This window comes from Lolium perenne, chromosome 2, assembly GCF_019359855.2.
Source record: "Lolium perenne isolate Kyuss_39 chromosome 2, Kyuss_2.0, whole genome shotgun sequence".
NCBI lineage: Eukaryota > Viridiplantae > Streptophyta > Magnoliopsida > Poales > Poaceae > Lolium > Lolium perenne.
In genome coordinates this window covers 251,168,227-251,177,482 of record NC_067245.2, presented here as the reverse complement: position 1 = coordinate 251,177,482, position 9,256 = coordinate 251,168,227, and the positions used below count along the sequence as shown (strand labels likewise).

The following is a 9,256-nucleotide window of genomic DNA, read 5'->3' as shown; positions in this document are numbered from 1 at the left end:
ATGCATCTTAACATGCTATTTATATAATTTTAAGTCTCATGATGCCAAGTTCAAACTTAGTTAGAGTCCATACACATCTCCATTGTTAAATAAAAAATGTATGTAGACACGAAAGGAAGCCGACTTCATCTGGTAGTATATTTTTAGATTTTATAATAAAAAATGATTTATATTGGATATACGTTTAAAATTTTTGTGTCAGGACATTGCCACCCGTGTTCAGGATACTTGTTTTCTCAAGTGAAAGGAGTATAGCTATAGACTATATTGAGCCAATCTCAAGCTTATTCTAGGTGTACATATTTGTACGTCAGCTTGTTGGCAATCCTATGTCCCCCCTCTGCCAAGTTTCAGATCATTTGATACTTCCAGGGTGTCATGGGTTCAAATAAATGTACAGTAACTTCAGGGAATCCTACTATTTCTCAAATAAATATACAGTAACTTCAGGGAATCCTACTGTTCCTCAAATAAATATACAGTAACTTCAGGCAATCCTACTATTCCTCAAATAAATATACAGTAACTTCAGGCAATCCTACTATTCCTTCAAAGCTATTCCTAGGGTGCTTGTTTGGTTTGTCTTGTAGGATTGAAAAATGACATAGGAACTTTCTACTGGTCCAATTTCATGGAAAAATTGCTTATTTCCATGACGACTTCAGAAAATCTCCTCAGTTATTCCTATGGTGTGCCCAACAATATGACATTTCATTCTTATGTTTTGAAATATTGTGAATCAATGATGCCTCATGTTTATGAGATTTTGATTTATTTCCATGATTGTATCTAACATACATTTGTACTAATATAGCAAGAAATATATGCACATTAGATATCACAGAAAGTTTCTTTATTATCATATAATAAGAATGGTACATTTACACGAGAATCAGGTATCTAAAGAAGAAATAAATTACAAGTATAATACTCTGTCCTCATTTACGATGCAAACATCTTGGGAGACTGGATATGTCTTATCAAATTTCAAAAAGAACTTGAAATTTGTCAGAGTGAGAATCACACAATGGTTTTCCATCCTTGTGATCTAAAGCTCTAAGTTCCTTCCACAAGTTGCCATGATTTTTTTTGACAATTTGTCAACTGACAGCCCAAGTTCCATTCACGACATTTGGATAATTCGTGAATAAGCTTTGACACCAAATAATGTTGATGACATGCTTGATATATCAAAAAGCACGACAACAAGAGTTCCATTCTCATCGCACATTGACCTTGATTCAAATAACCGAGCTTAAAATGCTCAATAGTATTCCAGCCTTCATAGTAAAAAAAAAACACGAAAGTCAATATAAAAGACTATAATACATCAATAAAAGGTAATGGTCAAATTACATACCTCAAACCTAAGTTTGAAGATTATTACCGAGTGCCGTTCCAACAATATCCTATGACTCCTTATACGAGAAATTCAACCGTTGAGCACGAGGAAATAAGGCGGTGATAGAGCACAAATCTCAAGAATGGAGCCTTTTGTCACCAACCACCCTAACAACAAAAGAGCAAACCATGAGTTAGATATCAAATGCTGAAAACATATGAAACAAAGTTTGTCTTATATTATGCTAAAATACAGAAACCTCAAGCCTCAAGCCAGAATTGCTTTGCATCACAGGAACACTGACACAGAAGAATAACCATAATAAGCTACATGTAAAATTCTTAAAACAAAAATATAAAGCGCCAAGAAAGAGCAGCAACCATCACTGTACAGTAATCCTAATTATATATGTTCCACATGAGCTATTATGATGTGCTTCTTGCAAAAATTAATTCTCATAACTTATTGTAGCTTCCTGGTTCCCATTGTTTACTCAATTAGCTATTATGATGTGCCTCTTTCAATTATGTCAATGAGAGAATTAATCACACCTAGTAGCAAATTAGCCAAACAACTTCCATGCATGCAAGCTTCCGGATCACAAAACCTCAGACAGAGTGTACTACCCTGACTAGCATTGACAAGTGAACTGAACAAAACCAGTACGACGGGAGCAGACGTTCCAGATTTGTACGACATAAACCATCCGAAATTTCTTAGAAACATTTAATCCAGCAGTTCGTGGGCGGCAACTAGGCTACAGCACACCATAGGATTTTGCATCGTACGTACGTACATAGTAACATAGATGCCAGAAAATGTCTTATGTGCAGTAGTTCCGGAGCAGAATCAGCGCAACGACTAGCCTGGCCCTGGCTTGAGACGCGTACCTGACTCCAGCGGCCTTCTCACGGCGGAAGGAAGAGTGCAGACCCAGCGAAGGACGCTGGTTCCCGACGGCGGGAATCCCTCGGTGAACAGCACCGCGACTCCGCGAGGTCGATACCGCCCACGCCCACGCCCACGGGAGAGTCCCGCGCGATGGTCGCACCGAGAAGGCGAAGAAACGGCAGACGAGACGACGGCGCACCCCACGAGTTGGCGGCGGCGGAAGGTAGGATCCGACGTTGGCTGGCCTAGGCGGTGGCCATGGGAGAACCCTAGGCGACGGCCGGTGATTTGCGAGCGGGTAGGCGCTCGGCGGCGGTGAGGCCGCGAGGGTCCGCGTCGGGGGCGGTCCGCGCTCTCCGTTGGGAGGAAAGCAGAGGCGGTAGGCGGCGTGCTTCGGGCTTGCGGCGGCGCCGGCGAGGGAGGAAGGGGATCCGCGGCGTGGCGCGGCGGCGAGGGAGGAGGCCAGGCAGGATCCCGCGTGTGGCGGTGCGAAGGAGGTGGCCGAATGTTTTGATCTAGGCGGAATCGCCTCAACGATCCGGATCTGAAGCCTATCTGGCTGGATATTGGGTCACCGAAAACCTTTTTTTTTTTTGTTTTTGAAATAGGGTCACCGAAAAACTAGTGTGCCGTCGGAAACCATGGAGACCGACATGAATCGGTAGCCTATCTTAGAGTTATCTAAATTTAGATGTATCTATACACTGAATAGTGTCTACATATATTTAAATTTTAACAAATCTAAGACATCTATTTATGGACAGAGGTAGTAGTACAATAGGATGCAACAATTTCAATCTTTTCTTACACCTGCCACGTCTGATTTTTGTTTCTTGGAGAGAAGAGAATAAAAAAGAGTAGATTTGCCTTTCTTTCGTTAAGGTATGATCTTTTATGTTCATAAAAGAAGGCTATTTTTTCATTGTATCATTTATCTTTCCTTACGCACACAATTTCGTACAAATAAATATTTAATTTTTATTTATTGCTAGTATGATAATAAGAGATAATGCATTATATCTTTTATATATATATTGTCTTCTCTGAGTTACGTGGACCACTAACACTGTTTTTGGATGTAAAGAATTGGGGTTGGCATCAGGGAATCTGGAATTTGGTATCAGTTTCCGTTGTTTGAGCCGCGCTCTCAATGGTAACTTGGAAACGCAGTCCAATTCCGAGCCCCCGCTTGCTCCCATGTATACAGCCTGCCCGCGATTCCGAGCTCGCCCCCTTGGAATCCCGTGGAAACGCGACGCACCCCTCGTGTACGTGTTCGCTCAGGAACAGAGCTAGCCACCGAGCCCTCCTCCCTAGGCGACGCAAGCGAAACAGGCGCGTATTTTTCACTTTCACAGATCTATACGGAGTTAAGTTGACCTGTGATTTTTGGAGCGTCACTTTTTCATCGGGAGAAGCACATTGACACCTGGAAGTAGACCTGGATGGGCCTGAGGCCCAAAAGAGGCCAGGTGGCGCGCCACCCACCCTCTTTTATCCGTCGATCGTTCAATCCACTTGATTCTTTCGCCCACCGACGTATTTGACCTAAAAATCACTATATATGGCCCCGAAGAGTTCTATGAAGGAGAGAGCCGTAGAAAGACAGAAACACAAAAACAGAGGCTGTAGCAGCGAAGATTGGAGGGGGAAACTCTGTCGGGATCACCGCGGAGGGATCTCCACCTTCTCCACCGTCTTCATCATCATCACCATGATCAAGGGGGAGTAGTACACCTCTAGACTATGGGTTTGTGGCAGTAGTTTGATCTATTTCTCTCATGTTCTTTATAGTTCTTAGTGCCATACGAGCTGCCCTACATGATTATGGCCATATTTGTAATACCTATGTGGTGAATCCTTATTCTATGATATTGTGTTATGAGATCTGATCATATTATGTGCAAGATGTATTGATGGATGCATATTATGTACCCCGTTTTTATGTATTTATTCTGATCCAACATCTATGCAAGAGCGTGTGTGGGGTGATGTGTGTATTAGATGGAATAGCGTGGTTTTAGTGATTGGATAGTGACAATAAATTCATGATCTATTATGATTTTGCATTTTCTTTTACTACCTCACTAGGGTTAACGTGAATGCATATGCTATGTTCGTCACGTGACAAAAACGATGGTATTGTTTGTTCAAGGTAGCATATTAGATATTCAAACATTATGTCAAAGTACTTATGACTATGTTCTGTTAATTCTTAATACAAGATTGCATTAAGTTTTCCCTTTTTTATGAAGTATAAGAGAGGTGTGTTGCATCATCTCTTTGTTAGGATGTGATGCACATGAATGTGTATCTTTCACATGTTATTATATTGCATCTTCATATCTCATTGAAGAATTGCTATTTGTCCACTACAACTTAAAAAAGAGAATAGTCAAGTCAACCCATGAATCCTAATCCACCTTTTGTCATAAGAAACATCTTTATATTGTTTTTATCTTGTTTTCTATTTGCTGCATCATTTTAATCCTAAAATCCAAAAATATTTACTTTTCTTATTTGCATCCAAAACACCCAAAACAATCAAACCCTTTATTGTTTTTTTACTTATTACTTTATGCTATCTAGCTTTACTCGCTTTATTATTACTTGTGTTTTATTTTACTTACACGAAATCTTGTGCTTGACAACCACACGGTGGAGTTGGGGACACAATGCTTTTATTTTGCTTTTCAGGATTGCTAGAAGAAGAGAGGGAGAGAACGCTCTTTGCTCAGTTTCACGAGAGTTTGATATAAACCCTCGAATCACCCTTGTGGGAAAAATACTCTGTTGGCACAATAGTCTGCACTTGGAATCCCAACATCATCAAGACATTTTCTGGCGTCGCTGCTAGGGAGATGAAAAGAGTTATATCATAGTGGTTGTTGCGTAAGAGATATTTTCTGGCATTGCCGCGAAGAATCATCTTACAACTGCGTCTCACCTAAGCTTGGGGAGGTAACACCACTGTGAGCTCTCTTATCTCTTTTAGATTTTGCATCATATTTTATTTGTCTTGTTTTTAGTCTTTGCTTGTTAGTTCTTTAAAAAAAATGAAACACATAAAGACTAATAATAACTATCTTCTGAAAATCATCGGGGAAATAAATACTAAGTTGTGTGATTACACAAACACTACTTATGATCATTTTATTGCTAAACCTATCACTAGAAGCTCTCTTATCTCACATAGATCATAACTGCTGAAAGCTTTGAAGTAAGTCATGGGTTATTAAATCTTATAACTAGGGAACAATTTGGCGGTAGTGCTAGTGAAGATGCCTCTATGCTTTTACATGATTTCTGTGAAATTTGTGATATGCAAAAGTTTACAAATATGGAAAACAATATTGTCAAGATTAAATTATTCCCATTTTTGCTTAAATGAAAGGCTAAAGAATGGTTATTATCATTACCTACTGCTAGTATCAATTCTTGGAATGATCTTAAAGAAGCTTTCATTAAAAAAGTATTACCCACCTGTTAAGATCTTAGAAAATCGAAATAGCATCCTATCATTTAGACAAAATGATAATGAACATGTAGCAACAACTTGGGAAAGAATTAAAAACATGCTTAGAAATTGCCCATCACATGGAGTTAATGAATGGACTATCTTACACTCTTTTTATGAGTTAACATAATATCGAGAAGCATGATAGATTCCGCTGCGGGGGTGCTTTTATGGGTAAAATTGTGTCTGAATCTAAAATCATATTAGAAAGCATGTTGTATAATCATAATCAATGGCACACTGAAAGCGCACAATCCCAATCATAAAGTGCATTCACTTGAAGAAGAAATCACATATCTAATAAAAATGATGCCATACTTGCCTGCATAGCCAAACAAAATAATGACAATGTCCCTCTACAAGAATTAGTTGGAAACAACAACGAAAAAGTGGATGTTAATTTTATAACAAACTTTGACAACAATGGGTATGGGAACAATTATAATAACTCCTATGGCCGGCCTCCTTATACTCAAAATAATTATGGTAGCCACCCATTCATTCCATACCCCACAAAGCTAATGAAAATAGGTGGAAGCCTACTACAATTCCTCAAACCAATGAAGACTCGGAAAAACAATTGGAGGCAAATAAAACACTCACTGAGTAAGTATTTAGTCATGCCACCATGAAAGAAAGCTTACATAAATATCTTGCATCTATAAGTTCTGAAATCAAGGGGTTACAACAACAGACTGCTGGGTTAGATAAAGCCTTATCAAAGCTTGCCGACAATCAAGCTACTTTATTAAGCATGTCTCCAGGAAAAGCCCAGGGGCCACTGGCAATTGGTATGAACTATATAACTATTGCAGCAAATACACCACTTACATTTGAAGAGACATACAATGAGTTATTGCAATATACTGATTTTCTTACACCTCTTTTATCACAATTTGGAACCTCTATACTTTTGAAAAAAGAAGAAGAATGAGTAAAACACTGCTTTAAATGCTAAGGATGAAAAAGAAACACTTATGCTTGCTAATGATAAACAAATTAAAGAAGTTAAAATGCTTAGTGATGCAAGGGAACCACTCTTGGATCTTGATAAATGTAGCTTGCATGAATTGATTGCTCTACTAGAGAAATTTGCTAAAGATCTCACTATTAATGTCAATCAAGCTAGTTTTGGTTCCTATATTTCTAACTATGTCATTAAATAAAAGATTCAAAGATACAATAACGAGGCTATGATACCACCTAAGTTTGGGGATGCTTGGATCCCCAAGATCTTAATTTCTATTAATAAAGAAATACATCATGCCATTCTGGATTTAGGATCTAGTGTTTCTGTCATATCGAAAGAGCTATATGAATTACTTAATCTCAAAAATATGGAAAATTGATCTGTTGATTTATTACTTTCTAATGATTCAACCAAAAAGGCTTTAGGAAAATTATATGATGTAATGGTTGAATTTCATATGACATATGTGCCTATTGATTTAATTGTTATGGACATGGGTAGCAATACGTCTAGTCCTATAATCCTTGGAAGACCTTTTCTGAGAACAACATGACCTATCATTGATTCTAAAGAAGGAAATATCAAGTTCCAATTCCCACACAATAAGTGTATGTAGCACTTTCCAAGGAAAAAGTAGCACCATTCAAGCTACCACATAATTTCCATTAGGGCATCTCCAGCGGCACGACGCATTTCGGACGTCCGAAATGTCCGTTTGCATCGCGCGGCGGACGCTCGATAGACCGTTTTTGTCCACGCGTCCGTTTGCACCTAGGGGTGGCTCCAGCGGGCCGACGCATTTTCGCGTTTGCATCAATTTATGAAGTTTACAAACAACAAAATATGGAAATCAACAAAGTCATAGTTATTACATTTAAAAGTCGACATGAAAATAAGATAGTATTTCTCTAGGCATGATCTTCATGGCCAGCCAATGTCCACTGATGCTCAATCAGATCCGTTTGCAGCTGTTTGGAGACGTTCTCGTCAGTGACTTCTACATTCCTATGTAGATAGTCCTGCCAAGATGAACCAGCTCACCATGGAAATCCCATTGGTTCTCATTGCGGCCATCAGGACGCTCGTTCTCAACGATCATGTTGTGCATGATCACGCAGCATGTCATCACCTCATGCATGGTCTTTAGCGACCACGTTCTTGCCGGGTGACGGACAATTGCCCACCGAGCTTGGAGCACACCAAATCCGTGCTCCACATCTTTCCTGCAAGCCTCTTGCATCTTGGCAAACCTCCTCGTCTTCTCGGAGTTTGGATTACGGACAGTCTTCACCAATGTGGCCCAGTCAGGGTAGATTCCATCAGCAAGATAATATGGTTTGTCATATGCATTTCCATTGATCTCATAGAGCTCACCCGGGGAGCTTTGCCTTGCATGAGCCGGTTGAAAACCGGTGATCGGTGCAACACATTGATGTCATTGTTGGAACCGGCCATGCCAAAGAATGAATGCCAAATCCATAAATCTTGAGATATGACAGCTTCAAGAATGACAGTTCTTCCCTCCTCATGCCCGTTGTACGCACCCTGCCATCCAAATGGACAGTTTTTCCACTGCCAGTACATGCAATCTATGCTGCCAATCATTCCTGGGAAGCCTCTAGACTCGTTGATAGACCGGAGGCGTCTTGTATCCTCAGCAGTTGGCTCCCTACAGTAATACTCTCCGAACACGGCAATCACGGCTCGGCAAAACCTGTACATGGCCTCAAGACAGGTGCTCTCACTCATTTGAAGATACTCATCGAATATATCCGCAACCATTCCATATGAGAGCATGCGAATAGCCGCGGAGCATTTTTGGTAGGAGGTGAAGCCTAACGCACCTGTTGCATCGCTCCTGCATTGGAAGTAGGGGTCGTAGTTTCTGACGCCCCGTAGAATGACCAAGAACAGGTCCCTTGACATCTTGTATCGGCGCCGGAACATTTTTTCCGGGAAGATCGGATCGGTGAGGTGGAAGTAGTCCTTGTGGAGGCAGGCCTGCCCTTCCACTCTGTTGAGCGGCAGGTTTTTGGAGTGCCCCTTCACAGAGCCCCGGTGCTGCGGCCCCAGGTTATAGGTGAACTCGTGGATCATGGAGGCCGCAGTTGTTGCCAAAGTCTGCGTCGACTGATCGGACACCTCGTCGGAAGAGGAGTCGACGACCTCCGCGCGGAACTTGTCCAACATCTGCCACATGTCCATCTGTGTGGGTACAAACTGCGGATCAATGGCCGCGCACGATAGCGCCGAAAACACGAGTAAGAAACCTACCGACGCAATTGACCGAACAGGTCATGGGCGGCGCGGAAGGGCGGCGCAACCGGGAGCGTTTCGCCCGAAAACAACTGGCAGGTACGCGGCGGAGCACGCTCCTGCTCTCCCGCGCGGCAAGAACGGAGCCGACGGCGACTACTGCGGCACTGCGACCGGACGGCGGCGGGTGGGGTTGGGGTGGTGGCATCGCACTAGGGCAGAAAAGAAGGGGAACAAGAAGCAAATCGAAGAGGTCGATTTCGCTGTCCCTGACATGCAG

The 9,256-nt window shown here is 41.4% G+C and overlaps 1 long non-coding RNA gene across 1 annotated transcript; it reads right to left on the bottom strand.

Moving 5' to 3' along the window:
• Positions 1-838: 838 nt before the first annotated feature.
• Positions 839-2,774, bottom strand: LOC127330576 (uncharacterized). Its single transcript, XR_007869337.1, has 3 exons — positions 2,233-2,774; positions 1,361-1,509; positions 839-1,280 (listed from the first exon to the last, which is right to left on the bottom strand). It is a non-coding gene; the product is annotated as an uncharacterized lncRNA (long non-coding RNA).
• Between the last annotated feature and the right edge of the window lie 6,482 nt (positions 2,775-9,256).